The sequence below is a fragment of the Oncorhynchus mykiss genome, chromosome 13, assembly GCF_013265735.2.
Source record: "Oncorhynchus mykiss isolate Arlee chromosome 13, USDA_OmykA_1.1, whole genome shotgun sequence".
NCBI lineage: Eukaryota > Metazoa > Chordata > Actinopteri > Salmoniformes > Salmonidae > Oncorhynchus > Oncorhynchus mykiss.
Window position 1 is genome coordinate 59,628,531 of NC_048577.1, and position 15,641 is coordinate 59,644,171.

A 15,641-nucleotide genomic window follows, 5' to 3' on the forward strand; every position below is an offset into this window, starting at 1 on the left:
TATTCCATACGGTATGTCCATACTTTATATTCCATACGGTATGTCCATACTTTATTGTCCATACGGTATGTCCATACGGTATGTCCATACGGTATGTCCATACGGTATGTCCATACTTTATATTCCATACAGTATGTCCATACTTTATTTTCCATACGGTATGTCCATACTTTATTTTCCATACGGTATGTCCATACGGTATGTCCATACGGTATGTCCATACTTTATATTCCATACAGTATGTCCATACTTTATTGTCCATACGGTATGCCCATCGTTTTGAGAATAATTACAGTAGTTTTTGTTAGTCATTTGTTTGTTCTGTTGTCATCGATGTTCAGACGAGACATTTTGTGATGTTGAAGTTTTGTTTTATATTTCTTGTGATGGCTGCTCTGTAACTCAGCTTTCTCCCTGGGCTGGCCTGGGATATGGAGGGGCTGTAGGGATGATGTTCCTTCCTGTCCTGAACAGGGTTGTGTTCATTAGGACATGCAACAGAAAACATAAAAACATGTTTTGCAATGGAATAGTAGTGTTTCTGAGCATAGATTGTCCCTTAGTTTTTCATTCCGTTTGGTGCCTAATGAACACGACCCAGTGGGGTCAGGGGATGGTCAATTTATAATAATAATATGATATAATCCTCACTGACAATCACACCGTTATAGAAGAGGCCCTGTACAGATCCTCACTCTGTAGAGAGAGTACACACTCTCTGAGTCCATCTATTGACAGGGTTTACCTCCAGACCCACACTCTCTCTGAGTCCATCTATTGACAGGGTTTACCTCCAGACCCACACTCTCTCTGAGTCCATCCATTGACAGGGTTTACCTCCAGACCCACACTCTCTCTGAGTCTATCCATTGACAGGGTTTGCCTCCAGACCCACACTCTCTCTGAGTCCATCTATTGCAGGGTTTACCTCCAGACCCACACACTCTCTGAGTCCATCTATTGACAGGGTTTACCTCCAGACCCACACACTCTCTGAGTCCATCCATTGACAGGGTTTACCTCCAGACCCACACTCTCTCTGAGTCCATCTATTGACAGGGTTTACCTCCAGACCCACACTCTCTCTGAGTCCATCTATTGACAGGGTTTACCTCCAGACCCACACACTCTCTGAGTCCATCTATTGCAGGGTTTACCTCCAGACCCACACTCTCTCTGAGTCCATCTATTGGAAGGGTTTACCTCCAGACCCACACATGATGTTTATGGTGCTGTCAAAGTGACCATGTGGTCCAGTAGATGGAGTGGTTGTGGTGGTATAAAGGCCCATAGCTACACAGACTGGACACATTAATCAGTGTCCAATTTACACAGCACCATCCAGAGGAGAGGATGGGTTCTGAACTTCTGAAAGCAAACATAGAGGGCATCTGTTAGGGATTGGGTTTAACAGACCTAGGGCTAGGCTAGACGAAGGGTTTAAATTAACAGACCTAGGACTAGGCGAGACGAAGGGTTTAACAGACCTAGGGCTAGGCTAGACGAAGGGTTTAACAGACCTAGGGCTAGGCGAGACGAAGGGTTTAACAGACCTAGGGCTAGGCTAGACGAAGGGTTTAACAGACCTAGGGCTAGGCTAGATGAAGGGTTTAACAGACCTAGGGGTAGGCTAGATGGAGGGTTTAACAGACCTAGGGCTAGGCTAGACGAAGGGTTTAACAGACGTAGGGCTAGGCTAGACGAAGGGTTTAACAGACTAGGGCTAGGCTAGACGAAGGGTTTAACAGACTAGGGCTAGGCTAGACGAAGGGTTTAACAGACTAGCGCTAGGCTAGACGAAGGGTTTAACAGACCTAGGGCTAGGCTAGACGAAGGGTTTAACAGACCTAGGGGTAGGCTAGACGAAGGGTTTAACAGACCTAGGGCTAGGCTAGACTAAGGGTTTACCAGACCAAGGGCTAGGCTAGATGAAGGGTTTAACAGACCTAGGGCTAGGCTAGACAAAGGGTTTAACAGACCTAGGGGTAGGCTAGACGAAGGGTTTAACAGACCTAGGGCTAGGCTAGACTAAGGGTTTACCAGACCTAGGGCTAGGCTAGATTAAGGGTTTAACAGACCTAGGGCTAGGCTAGACGAAGGGTTTAACAGACCTAGGGCTAGGCTAGACTAAGGGTTTACCAGACCTAGGTTTTAAAGGAAGGGATCCCCATGACAACATCAACTGAATTACAATATGAACATCTAAAATGGTGGGTAGCCTGGAGAGGAGGAGGGGGGGGGGGGGGGTGAATGGAGAAATGAATGAACAGGGTAGAGAGAGCCCATCCCACCCTCACCAGGGCCTCTCGTCTCTGAAGTCAGTGCCCACAACGTTTCTCTCTCTCTCCTCTCCCTGCCTGATGCTGCCAGCCAGCAGGGAAACTAGGTCACTGAACTCTGTCTGCTCTCTGTTTTTTTCTATATAAATTAAAGCCAAAAGGCTGAACTCTCTCACTCCCTCTCTAGCCGGTCAGCGGTCGCCACAAAGCTTTTCACCAGAGGGTTAGAGTAAAAAACACACACAAACAGGCACACACACACACACACACAAACAGGCACACACATACACAAACAGGCACACACATACACAAACAGGCACACACACACACACACACAAACAGGCACACACACACAAACAGGCACATACACACACAAACAGACAGGCACACACACAAACAGGCACACACACACACACACAAACAGGCACATACACACACAAACAGACAGGCACACACACAAACAGGCACACACACACACACACAAACAGGCACATACACACACAAACAGACAGGCACACACACAAACAGGCACACACACACACACAAACAGGCACATACACACACAAACAGACAGGCACACACACAAACAGGCAGGCATGCAGACAGACAGGGTAAAACACTAAAACATGCGCGCACTCACACACACAGTAAACAAACCCAGATATCCAGTATAATCCTCTCTGGCTAAATATGTTTGGGGTTTGTAACGAGAGGGTTAAAATAAGTCATGTTGTGCAGGAGGCTGCAGTGCAGGAGGCTGCAGTGCAGGAGGCTGCAGTGCAGGAGGCTGCAGTGCTGTCTCTGACAAGACAAGGGAGGATTTGTGCTGTGCAGATTCACTGCATAGTTCTATTTCTGCCTCGGCCACTCTTAATCACTGTGGTCACACACACACGGAGAGTGCTCCACACATGGACACACTCTCTAGCCTCCTCTTTGGTGGCCAGTATTTCTATCTCCCTCCAGGCAGGCATGGTAGAAGCAAACCACCTCCATGTCAGTGGACCAACCTCCAGTGTGATTTCAGAGTCAGATGATGTCACCGGTAACAGGTGTTAATAAGTAGGCTAGGTTTCCCTGGCAACAGTGGAATCCTCAGATATGACTGGTCTCCCCAGTCCAATCCCCTCTGTCCTTTCATCCCTTCATCTCTCTCTCCTCCTCTGTCTCTCTTGCTCATTGAAGCCAGAGAGAGAGAGGAGTGTTCTGGTAGCGTGGTCCCAGATCTGTTTGTTCAGTCTGGCGAATTCATGACAATGACAATAGGAGTTGGCAAGACAGCACAAACGAATCTGGGACCAGGCTAGGGTTCTAGGCTGCTGGGTGGAGAAAGCTGAAATTGACACGGATCCTATTCCAGGTTCCACATATTTCAATATAAAATAAGCTGTTTGAATCATTAACCCTTTGGGCACGTTCTGTCATGTAATGTTCTGCACTTTTGTCTTCCCCACGAGTCTTTATATTATAGGGGATGTGCCAATTGCCAACAGTTGAAAATGTCAAATGTATAAGTCAATTGATTCTCAGTGGGTTGATATGGTTCTGTAATTTGCTGGTTTTGAGGATCAATAGCAATAACTTTTATGTTGGATTTATGTTTTCTTTTTTAGAATGAACCCCCTATCTGTCATAGTTGAAAAGAAGCGGTACTTTTTACCCGAAAGGGTTAAAAACAAGAAACTAATTGACGCCAATGAATAATGAAGCTATAACGAGTCACAGTATGTGCTTAACAAAGGAACATTTGGGGCACTAAATTGTGATAGCTAGCAATATTAGTGCCACTTACAAGGGATGCCATTCATTGACTGAAGTGCCACAGCAGTGCGCAAAGGGTTAATTCAAGACTAAGGCCACGAGAGGCCTGTATCCAAGTTATTTTTTGCACATTTTTTGAGATATTTTAAATGTCAGTATTTTAAAACATATTCCAAGTGCCTTTTATTATAAGTGAAAATATAGAAGATATCAAAGTATATGAAAAATGAAATATATATATATATGAATATATATTTTTTCCTGGGATCGTGTTCTCGAGGTTCTTGAACATGCTTCATTTTAGAGTTGTAAAAGTCTCCCATTGGTACAACATAGCTGTGTGCTTCTGTTTTAGAGGAATTTTATTACGATAATGTCAATGGAAAGAAAATGTTTAATAAAGTCGCATTTGATACAATTTATTTGTCATTTTTCAGTTGCTACATCCGGAGTGCTGCATCACACACACCACACCATATGTAGTTTTTAAATCACATCTCAACTATATTTTAAGTGTTAAAAATGATTCCATGACAACTCAAGTTTATAACTGGCTTTTTAAAAGTGACCAGCTGTTGCCTCTGATGACATGCCCTCCAATGCTGAAGAGACGCTCCACAACTGAAAAGGATGCTTGAACATGTAGGTACTAGGCAGCAATTCTGCTCAGTGTTAGACAGGAACTGCTGTGTCTTCCGGAATTACTAGAATCAGCCATTGGGATCAGCAGCAGATGTCAGATGTGGGTTGATGAGGTACTACAATCTCTGGTCTTGTGGCAAGTGCACCCTCTATCCATCACTATGGGTACTCCAAAATCTCTGTTGATTGGCTAAAGGGCAAAGATAGTGGATAAATTAAGATAGTTCACTCAAGCCGTTTACCATTTTAAATTGTAATTTCCAGTCGAATTAACTGGGCGTGTCTCCCATAGAAACCAATGCAAGAGCAACTGGGTCTGGTCAACAGGTCTGGTCAACAAGCGTTTCCCAAACTCGGTCCTGCCCACCCATAGCACTACACAGCTGATGAATAAGCTGTGTAGTGCTATGGAGAGAAAGAAAACATGCAGCTCTTGGGGTCCTGAGGACAGATTTTGGTTAACACTCTTATAGTTCATTGACTTTCATTAAACCATCAAATAAAATACAAAAACACTGAGTGGGGTGTCTGGCTTCCTCTTCCATCTCTCCTATTGGGTACAGTGTCTTCTGTTTGTTGAGTTCTGCTCAAAAACACTGAGTGGGGTGTCTGGCTTCCTCTTCCATCTCTCCTATTGGGTACAGTGTCTTCTGTTGAGTTCTGCTCAAAAACACTGAGTGGGGTGTCTGGCTTCCTCTTTCATCTCTCCTATTGGGTACAGTGTCTTCTGTTGAGTTCTGCTCAAAAACACTGAGTGGGGTGTCTGGCTTCCTCTTCCATCTCTCCTATTGGGTACAGTGTCTTCTGTTGAGTTCTGCTCAAAAACACTGAGTGGGGTGTCTGGCTTCCTCTTCCATCTCTCCTATTGGGTACAGTGTCTTCTGTTGAGTTCTGCTCAAAAACACTGAGTGGGGTGTCTGGCTTCCTCTTCCATCTCTCCTATTGGGTACAGTGTCTTCTGTTGAGTTCTGCTCAAAAACACTGAGTGGGGTGTCTGGCTTCCTCTTCCATCTCTCCTATTGGGTACAGTGTCTTCTGTTGAGTTCTGCTCAAAAACACTGAGTGGGGTGTCTGGCTTCCTCTTCCATCTCTCCTATTGGGTACAGTGTCTTCTGTTGAGTTCTGCTCAAAAACACTGAGTGGGGTGTCTGGCTTCCTCTTCCATCTCTCCTATTGGGTACAGTGTCTTCTGTTGAGTTCTGCTCAAAAACACTGAGTGGGGTGTCTGGCTTCCTCTTCCATCTCTCCTATTGGGTACAGTGTCTTCTGTTGAGTTCTGCTCAAAAACACTGAGTGGGGTGTCTGGCTTCCTCTTCCATCTCTCCTATTGGGTACAGTGTCTTCTGTTGAGTTCTGCTCAAAAACATTGAGTGGGGTGTCTGGCTTCCTCTTCCATCTCTCCTATTGGGTACAGTGTCTTCTGTTGAGTTCTGCTCAAAAACACTGAGTGGGGTGTCTGGCTTCCTCTTCCATCTCTCCTATTGGGTACAGTGTCTTCTGTTGAGTTCTGCACTAAAACATTGAGTGGGGTGTCTGGCTTCCTCTTCCATCTCTCCTATTGGGTACAGCGTCTTCTGTTGAGTTCTGCTCAAAAACACTGAGTGGGGTGTCTGGCTTCCTCTTCCATCTCTCCTATTGGGTACAGCGTCTTCTGTTGAGTTCTGCTCAAAAACACTGAGTGGGGTGTCTGGCTTCCTCTTCCATCTCTCCTATTGGGTACAGTGTCTTCTGTTGAGTTCTGCTCAAAAACACTGAGTGGGGTGTCTGGCTTCCTCTTCCATCTCTCCTATTGGGTACAGTGTCTTCTGTTGAGTTCTGCTCAAAAACACTGAGTGGGGTGTCTGGCTTCCTCTTCCATCTCTCCTATTGGGTACAGTGTCTTCTGTTGAGTTCTGCTCAAAAACACTGAGTGGGGTGTCTGGCTTCCTCTTCCATCTCTCCTATTGGGTACAGTGTCTTCTGTTGAGTTCTGCTCAAAAACACTGAGTGGGGTGTCTGGCTTCCTCTTCCATCTCTCCTATTGGGTACAGTGTCTTCTGTTGAGTTCTGCTCAAAAACACTGAGTGGGGTGTCTGGCTTCCTCTTCCATCTCTCCTATTGGGTACAGCGTCTTCTGTTGAGTTCTGCTCAAAAACACTGAGTGGGGTGTCTGGCTTCCTCTTCCATCTCTCCTATTGGGTACAGCGTCTTCTGTTGAGTTCTGCTCAAAAACACTGAGTGGGGTGTCTGGCTTCCTCTTCCATCTCTCCTATTGGGTACAGCGTCTTCTGTTGAGTTCTGCTCAAAAACACTGAGTGGGGTGTCTGGCTTCCTCTTCCATCTCTCCTATTGGGTACAGCGTCTTCTGTTGAGTTCTGCTCAAAAGCACTGAGTGGGGTGTCTGGCTTCCTCTTCCATCTCTCCTATTGGGTACAGCGTCTTCTGTTGAGTTCTGCTCAAAAACACTGAGTGGGGTGTCTGGCTTCCTATTCCATCTCTCCTATTGGGTACAGTGTATTCTGTTGAGTTCTGCTCAAAAACACTGAGTGGGGTGTCTGGCTTCCTCTTCCATCTCTCCTATTGGGTACAGTGTCTTCTGTTGAGTTCTGCTCAAAAACACTGAGTGGGGTGTCTGGCTTCCTCTTCCATCTCTCCTATTGGGTACAGTGTCTTCTGTTGAGTTCTGCTCAAAAACACTGAGTGGGGTGTCTGGCTTCCTCTTCCATCTCTCCTATTGGGTACAGTGTCTTCTGTTGAGTTCTGCTCAAAAACATTGAGTGGGGTGTCTGGCTTCCTCTTCCATCTCTCCTATTGGGTACAGTGTCTTCTGTTGAGTTCTGCTCAAAAACATTGAGTGGGGTGTCTGGCTTCCTCTTCCATCTCTCCTATTGGGTACAGTGTCTTCTGTTGAGTTCTGCTCAAAAACATTGAGTGGGGTGTCTGGCTTCCTCTTCCATCTCTCCTATTGGGTACAGTGTCTTCTGTTGAGTTCTGCTCAAAAACACTGAGTGGGGTGTCTGGCTTCCTCTTCCATCTCTCCTATTGGGTACAGTGTCTTCTGTTGAGTTCTGCACTAAAACATTGAGTGGGGTGTCTGGCTTCCTCTTCCATCTCTCCTATTGGGTACAGCGTCTTCTGTTGAGTTCTGCTCAAAAACACTGAGTGGGGTGTCTGGCTTCCTCTTCCATCTCTCCTATTGGGTACAGCGTCTTCTGTTGAGTTCTGCTCAAAAACACTGAGTGGGGTGTCTGGCTTCCTCTTCCATCTCTCCTATTGGGTACAGTGTCTTCTGTTGAGTTCTGCTCAAAAACACTGAGTGGGGTGTCTGGCTTCCTCTTCCATCTCTCCTATTGGGTACAGTGTCTTCTGTTGAGTTCTGCTCAAAAACACTGAGTGGGGTGTCTGGCTTCCTCTTCCATCTCTCCTATTGGGTACAGTGTCTTCTGTTGAGTTCTGCTCAAAAACACTGAGTGGGGTGTCTGGCTTCCTCTTCCATCTCTCCTATTGGGTACAGTGTCTTCTGTTGAGTTCTGCTCAAAAACACTGAGTGGGGTGTCTGGCTTCCTCTTCCATCTCTCCTATTGGGTACAGTGTCTTCTGTTGAGTTCTGCTCAAAAACACTGAGTGGGGTGTCTGGCTTCCTCTTCCATCTCTCCTATTGGGTACAGCGTCTTCTGTTGAGTTCTGCTCAAAAACACTGAGTGGGGTGTCTGGCTTCCTCTTCCATCTCTCCTATTGGGTACAGCGTCTTCTGTTGAGTTCTGCTCAAAAACACTGAGTGGGGTGTCTGGCTTCCTCTTCCATCTCTCCTATTGGGTACAGCGTCTTCTGTTGAGTTCTGCTCAAAAACACTGAGTGGGGTGTCTGGCTTCCTCTTCCATCTCTCCTATTGGGTACAGCGTCTTCTGTTGAGTTCTGCTCAAAAGCACTGAGTGGGGTGTCTGGCTTCCTCTTCCATCTCTCCTATTGGGTACAGCGTCTTCTGTTGAGTTCTGCTCAAAAACACTGAGTGGGGTGTCTGGCTTCCTATTCCATCTCTCCTATTGGGTACAGTGTATTCTGTTGAGTTCTGCTCAAAAACACTGAGTGGGGTGTCTGGCTTCCTCTTCCATCTCTCCTATTGGGTACAGTGTCTTCTGTTGAGTTCTGCTCAAAAACACTGAGTGGGGTGTCTGGCTTCCTCTTCCATCTCTCCTATTGGGTACAGTGTCTTCTGTTGAGTTCTGCTCAAAAACACTGAGTGGGGTGTCTGGCTTCCTCTTCCATCTCTCCTATTGGGTACAGTGTCTTCTGTTGAGTTCTGCTCAAAAACATTGAGTGGGGTGTCTGGCTTCCTCTTCCATCTCTCCTATTGGGTACAGTGTCTTCTGTTGAGTTCTGCTCAAAAACATTGAGTGGGGTGTCTGGCTTCCTCTTCCATCTCTCCTATTGGGTACAGTGTCTTCTGTTGAGTTCTGCTCAAAAACATTGAGTGGGGTGTCTGGCTTCCTCTTCCATCTCTCCTATTGGGTACAGTGTCTTCTGTTGAGTTCTGCTCAAAAACACTGAGTGGGGTGTCTGGCTTCCTCTTCCATCTCTCCTATTGGGTACAGTGTCTTCTGTTGAGTTCTGCACTAAAACATTGAGTGGGGTGTCTGGCTTCCTCTTCCATCTCTCCTATTGGGTACAGCGTCTTCTGTTGAGTTCTGCTCAAAAACACTGAGTGGGGTGTCTGGCTTCCTCTTCCATCTCTCCTATTGGGTACAGCGTCTTCTGTTGAGTTCTGCTCAAAAACACTGAGTGGGGTGTCTGGCTTCCTCTTCCATCTCTCCTATTGGGTACAGTGTCTTCTGTTGAGTTCTGCTCAAAAACATTGAGTGGGGTGTCTGGCTTCCTCTTCCATCTCTCCTATTGGGTACAGCGTCTTCTGTTGAGTTCTGCTCAAAAACACTGAGTGGGGTGTCTTGCTTCCTCTTCCATCTCTCCTATTGGGTACAGTGTCTTCTGTTGAGTTCTGCTCAAAAACACTGAGTGGGGTGTCTGGCTTCCTCTTCCATCTCTCCTATTGGGTACAGTGTCTTCTGTTGAGTTCTGCTCAAAAACACTGAGTGGGGTGTCTGGCTTCCTCTTCCATCTCTCCTATTGGGTACAGTGTCTTCTGTTGAGTTCTGCTCAAAAACACTGAGTGGGGTGTCTTGCTTCCTCTTCCATCTCTCCTATTGGGTACAGTGTCTTCTGTTGAGTTCTGCTCAAAAACACTGAGTGGGGTGTCTGGCTTCCTCTTCCATCTCTCCTATTGGGTACAGTGTCTTCTGTTGAGTTCTGCTCAAAAACACTGAGTGGGGTGTCTGGCTTCCTCTTCCATCTCTCCTATTGGATACAGTGTCTTCTGTTGAGTTCTGCTCAAAAACATTGAGTGGGGTGTCTGGCTTCCTCTTCCATCTCTCCTATTGGGTACAGTGTCTTCTGTTGAGTTCTGCTCAAAAACACTGAGTGGGGTGTCTGGCTTCCTCTTCCATCTCTCCTATTGGGTACAGTGTCTTCTGTTGAGTTCTGCTCAAAAACACTGAGTGGGGTGTCTGGCTTCCTCTTCCATCTCTCCTATTGGGTACAGCGTCTTCTGTTGAGTTCTGCTCAAAAACACTGAGTGGGGTGTCTGGCTTCCTCTTCCATCTCTCCTATTGGGTACAGCGTCTTCTGTTGAGTTCTGCTCAAAAACACTGAGTGGGGTGTCTGGCTTCCTCTTCCATCTCTCCTATTGGGTACAGCGTCTTCTGTTGAGTTCTGCTCAAAAACACTGAGTGGGGTGTCTGGCTTCCTCTTCCATCTCTCCTATTGGGTACAGCGTCTTCTGTTGAGTTCTGCTCAAAAGCACTGAGTGGGGTGTCTGGCTTCCTCTTCCATCTCTCCTATTGGGTACAGCGTCTTCTGTTGAGTTCTGCTCAAAAACACTGAGTGGGGTGTCTGGCTTCCTATTCCATCTCTCCTATTGGGTACAGTGTATTCTGTTGAGTTCTGCTCAAAAACACTGAGTGGGGTGTCTGGCTTCCTCTTCCATCTCTCCTATTGGGTACAGTGTCTTCTGTTGAGTTCTGCTCAAAAACACTGAGTGGGGTGTCTGGCTTCCTCTTCCATCTCTCCTATTGGGTACAGTGTCTTCTGTTGAGTTCTGCTCAAAAACACTGAGTGGGGTGTCTGGCTTCCTCTTCCATCTCTCCTATTGGGTACAGTGTCTTCTGTTGAGTTCTGCTCAAAAACATTGAGTGGGGTGTCTGGCTTCCTCTTCCATCTCTCCTATTGGGTACAGTGTCTTCTGTTGAGTTCTGCTCAAAAACATTGAGTGGGGTGTCTGGCTTCCTCTTCCATCTCTCCTATTGGGTACAGTGTCTTCTGTTGAGTTCTGCTCAAAAACATTGAGTGGGGTGTCTGGCTTCCTCTTCCATCTCTCCTATTGGGTACAGTGTCTTCTGTTGAGTTCTGCTCAAAAACACTGAGTGGGGTGTCTGGCTTCCTCTTCCATCTCTCCTATTGGGTACAGTGTCTTCTGTTGAGTTCTGCACTAAAACATTGAGTGGGGTGTCTGGCTTCCTCTTCCATCTCTCCTATTGGGTACAGCGTCTTCTGTTGAGTTCTGCTCAAAAACACTGAGTGGGGTGTCTGGCTTCCTCTTCCATCTCTCCTATTGGGTACAGCGTCTTCTGTTGAGTTCTGCTCAAAAACACTGAGTGGGGTGTCTGGCTTCCTCTTCCATCTCTCCTATTGGGTACAGTGTCTTCTGTTGAGTTCTGCTCAAAAACATTGAGTGGGGTGTCTGGCTTCCTCTTCCATCTCTCCTATTGGGTACAGCGTCTTCTGTTGAGTTCTGCTCAAAAACACTGAGTGGGGTGTCTTGCTTCCTCTTCCATCTCTCCTATTGGGTACAGTGTCTTCTGTTGAGTTCTGCTCAAAAACACTGAGTGGGGTGTCTGGCTTCCTCTTCCATCTCTCCTATTGGGTACAGTGTCTTCTGTTGAGTTCTGCTCAAAAACACTGAGTGGGGTGTCTGGCTTCCTCTTCCATCTCTCCTATTGGGTACAGTGTCTTCTGTTGAGTTCTGCTCAAAAACACTGAGTGGGGTGTCTTGCTTCCTCTTCCATCTCTCCTATTGGGTACAGTGTCTTCTGTTGAGTTCTGCTCAAAAACACTGAGTGGGGTGTCTGGCTTCCTCTTCCATCTCTCCTATTGGGTACAGTGTCTTCTGTTGAGTTCTGCTCAAAAACACTGAGTGGGGTGTCTGGCTTCCTCTTCCATCTCTCCTATTGGGTACAGTGTCTTCTGTTGAGTTCTGCTCAAAAACATTGAGTGGGGTGTCTGGCTTCCTCTTCCATCTCTCCTATTGGGTACAGTGTCTTCTGTTGAGTTCTGCTCAAAAACATTGAGTGGGGTGTCTGGCTTCCTCTTCCATCTCTCCTATTGGATACAGTGTCTTCTGTTGAGTTCTGCTCAAAAACATTGAGTGGGGTGTCTGGCTTCCTCTTCCATCTCTCCTATTGGATACAGTGTCTTCTGTTGAGTTCTGCTCAAAAACATTGAGTGGGGTGTCTGGCTTCCTCTTCCATCTCTCCTATTGGGTACAGTGTCTTCTGTTGAGTTCTGCTCAAAAACATTGAGTGGGGTGTCTGGCTTCCTCTTCCATCTCTCCTATTGGGTACAGTGTCTTCTGTTGAGTTCTGCTCAAAAACATTGAGTGGGGTGTCTGGCTTCCTCTTCCATCTCTCCTATTGGGTACAGTGTCTTCTGTTGAGTTCTGCTCAAAAACACTGAGTGGGGTGTCTGGCTTCCTCTTCCATCTCTCCTATTGGGTACAGTGTCTTCTGTTGAGTTCTGCTCAAAAACACTGAGTGGGGTGTCTTGCTTCCTCTTCCATCTCTCCTATTGGGTACAGCGTCTTCTGTTTGTTGAGTTCTGCTCAGGCACTTGTCAATTGATTTCTTTAGGCTTTAGTCAAGCTTGCCACTATACTCAGTGGTGGATCAATGTAAGCCAACGCTTACACCATTATGGGGAAAGTTTGGAGAATTGGGACACACCCTCAGATGGTTGTAGAGTCCTCTGATTCATGGAATGACGCAGTTGGCTTTGACAATGTCAGATCCTTGAACACATCAGTGGCAACATTGACCTGCGTTAGGATGACATCACAACATCAGCAAGGACTCACTTATTAGGGATTATTTCCCAGACAAGCGAGGGTCAAAACTAGGGTTGAATGGCGAAAACCCGGATACCGATATTTACCACCCAAAACCACTCCATTTTCCAGGGATAATGATTTATTAGTTATATGAACAGCATGACGTGAAATGGAACTGTTAAATTATATGCAATGTCTAAACATGGCTTCTCTACGGCCTTCTCTCTGGCCTTCTCTCTGGCCTTCTCTCTGGCCTTCTCTACGGCCTTCTCTCTGGCCTTCTCTACGGCCTTCTCTCTGGCCTTCTCTACGGCCTTCTCTCTGGCCTTCTCTCTGGCCTTCTCTCTGCTCTCTGCAGGATCAGTCATCAATCTTCAGACAGGCAGTCCACCTTACTATGGAGGGAAGTTCACAATGCATGTACACCTATCATCCTGTAGACCTATCATCCTGTAGACCTATCATCCTGTAGACCTATCATCCTGTAGACCTATCATCATGTAGACCTATCATCCTGTAGACCTATCATCATGTAGACCTATCATCATGTATAACTATCATCCTGTAGACCTATCATCATGTAGACCTATCATCCTGTAGACCTATCATCCTGTAGACCTATCATCCTGTAGACCTATCATCCTGTAGACCTATCATCATGTAGACCTATCATCATGTAGACCTATCATCCTGTAGACCTATCATCCTGTAGACCTATCATCATGTAGACCTATCATCCTGTAGACCTATCATCATGTAGACCTATCATCCTGTAGACCTATCATCATGTAGACCTATCATCCTGTAGACCTATCATCCTGTAGACCTATCATCATGTAGACCTATCATCATGTATAACTATCATCCTGTAGACCTATCATCATGTAGACCTATCATCATGTAGACCTATCATCCTGTAGACCTATCATCCTGTAGACCTATCATCATGTAGACCTATCATCATGTAGACCTATCATCCTGTAGACCTATCATCATGTAGACCTATCATCCTGTAGACCTATCATCCTGTAGACCTATCATCATGTAGACCTATCATCCTGTAGACCTATCATCATGTAGACCTATCATCCTGTAGACCTATCATCATGTAGACCTATCATCCTGTAGACCTATCATCCTGTAGACCTATCATCATGTAGACCTATCATCATGTAGACCTATCATCATGTATAACTATCATCCTGTAGACCTATCATCATGTAGACCTATCATCCTGTAGACCTATCATCATGTAGACCTATCATCATGTAGACCTATCATCATGTAGACCTATCATCATGTATAACTATCATCCTGTAGACCTATCATCCTGTAGACCTATCATCATGTATAACTATCATCCTGTAGACCTATCATCCTGTAGACCTATCATCCTGTAGACCTATCATCATGTATAACTATCATCCTGTAGACCTATCATCCTGTAGACCTATCATCATGTAGACCTATCATCCTGTAGACCTATCATCATGTAGACCTATCATCCTGTAGACCTATCATCCTGTAGACCTATCATCATGTAGACCTATCATCATGTAGACCTATCATCCTGTAGACCTATCATCATGTAGACCTATCATCCTGTAGACCTATCATCCTGTAGACCTATCATGTATGTAGACCCATCATGGTCACTTGTTTTCTGGTGACAGGTAGGAGATTGCTGCAGAATAGCCTATGATACAGTAATATAAGGACCGAATGGCTTTTGGGGTCACCTTATTTGTTTTGTTGTAAAGATATATATTTTTTAATTGTAGCTGCAGAGTTTTAAAACAGCCTATCACTTGAACATCATTGCTTTAAATCAGTACACACACGAGCACTCTCTTGCAGTCTCTCTCAATTCCATTCAAATTGCATCCAAAATAGATAATATAGGTGGTGATATAGATGTCCTAGCCCACCTCTTTCAGGTAGTACATTCAATGCAGTATTTGTGTTATATTTAAGTAATGAATGATGGGTTATGCATAATAACTTCAAACGTATAGCCCCTGTCTCTTGAGCTAAACGCACGCACCTGTGCTCCGCTGGCCTCTACTTTAAAAAAACGCTGCTTAGCTCTTGGAGTCTCATGTAGGAAAAACTAGACTAGAATAGCTTGCTGGACTTTTTGCTGTTGTTGCATTTCTTATACCAATAAACTATTCAAAGAGGGATGCAAGCTCTTGTTTGCTGAATGTTAAATACAGCAGCCAATAGAACTCACGGGGAGTTTGAAAGACGAGCGAACGTGTGATGGTGGAAGTCTATAGCAGATATTTATTCAGACCCATAATCATTCAATCTTCGTGAAGATAATTAAAAGCCGTCTGCATCTAATTCTAGTCCACTATTATGCAAACATGTCATTAGAATGATAAAGATGCGGACAACTTAACGTATTTCAATAAACTGTTGAAAGCAAGGAAGGAATGAAGCAACAAGAGAGAGAGAGAGGTAGGAAATAACATTCTGGGATAAAAAAAATAAAAAAACATCCAAATTAAATTCGCTAGCCTACACATGTAACTGTGTAGGCAGCATGTGCTGCACCGGAATTGCATGTTCTCTCCCAACTTTATCATGAATTTACAAACACACCCGAAGTCGTAAAATGTCTAGTAAAGTAATTTCTTATTCTAGCAAGATGTTGCATAGCAACAGCATCAACTTCCGGCAGACAGCGCTAGTACGCTCAACTGAAAGAATACCATTTGATTACACTTACACTATACTAGAATGAACTCATTCTCATTAAGTATGTAGTATACATGTTGTTACTATGGGTACTTGAACACGGCTCTTATTTGTATGCGGCTTTA